The following is a 1216-nucleotide window of genomic DNA, read 5'->3' as shown; positions in this document are numbered from 1 at the left end:
GTCGATGTAATCGATTAGCCCCTTCCCCAAAAATTTCATGCCTTGTGCCTATTGTACTATTGTACCAGGAATTATTATTAGTATTTAGTAGTAGTAGTAGTAGTAGTAGTAGTACCAGCAGCAGCAGCACATCGGCTTGTGTTGTGTAATTTTTGTAGCGGTCTTCTCTTCGAGAATGCTATTCTTTCTTGGTTGTATTCCTAATTTATCTTACCAATTTCATCATCTTCATTCACCGACCTTTATAAATAAATCTGCCTTTGCCACCCACTCTGGGTTTTTTTTTTTAATGTTTTCCCTTCAATCATTGACAAAAAAAAGGATATAAACACCTCAAAACATCACATTCCAAGATACGTATAAGCTGCGAGAATACTGCTATCATGCTTCGACTCCAAACAGAAGCAGGCCTTCACTAAATTTTCACATTACTAAATCAGTAGGAATGTCCTTGAGAGAGAGAAACGTAAAAGAAATTCCAACCATATAAGATATAATAATAAAACTAAGATCACTCACTATCATCAATCAATAGCCACATCTTCAAGCCCAGTCAGGTAGTTAGCAGTGAGCGAAGAAGGTTTAGAACCTAGACTGAAGCAGTTTCACTCAAGAAGAATAACTAGTAGTAGAAATATAGAAGTATAGGAGGAGGGTATCATTGTTTCTACGGTCCTAAATTCAAAATTGTCTTTTCATAGTTTTATACATACATATATTAGGTTTGGAGGTGATGTATAGGAATTATATATTAGAAAAAATAATAAGGTACTCAGATATCTGGCTGGTTGTACATTTACAGATTTTTATTAATATGTCACATGTTTTTTCATAAATTAGCGCTTGCATCTATTCTTGTAGATTCTCCAGATATATATACACATATATACACATACGTGTGTTAAGTGTGTGTGTGTGTATGTGTGTGTGAGAGAGAGAGAGAGATTCGGTGGGATTTTAGCTTCGTTAATTTATTTTTAAGGCAAAATACACGCACCAATTTGTGGCGGCAATGTATCAAATGGTAAAGAAATTAACTTTATCCATAGCGAATTGAACATATAATGGCATTAGGTTAAGGTATTCACCTTTAAAAAAATTCAATAATCAATAAATGAGGCTAAAATTCTGTATTGAACGGAATGAAAACAACAAAATAATCAACTAAGATCCATAAAAGAAAATAGGGAAAGCCTTGAACGTAGGGAAACAATTA

The 1216-nt window shown here is 33.7% G+C and overlaps 1 protein-coding gene across 1 annotated transcript in view; it reads right to left on the bottom strand.

Moving 5' to 3' along the window:
- Positions 1 to 538, bottom strand: part of LOC106881756 (holocytochrome c-type synthase) — a 19445-nt gene extending 18907 nt beyond the window's left edge. Inside the window, exon 1 of the mRNA XM_014932247.2 lies at positions 520 to 538. The gene's annotated coding sequence lies outside the window, so the exon portion shown is untranslated. The remainder of the gene's footprint in view (positions 1 to 519) is intronic.
- Positions 539 to 1216: the final 678 nt, after the last annotated feature.

The sequence above is a fragment of the Octopus bimaculoides genome, chromosome 19 (assembly GCF_001194135.2).
Source record: "Octopus bimaculoides isolate UCB-OBI-ISO-001 chromosome 19, ASM119413v2, whole genome shotgun sequence".
In the NCBI taxonomy this organism is placed as follows: Eukaryota; Metazoa; Mollusca; class Cephalopoda; order Octopoda; family Octopodidae; genus Octopus; species Octopus bimaculoides.
This window is presented reverse-complemented; position numbering and strand designations above follow the sequence as displayed.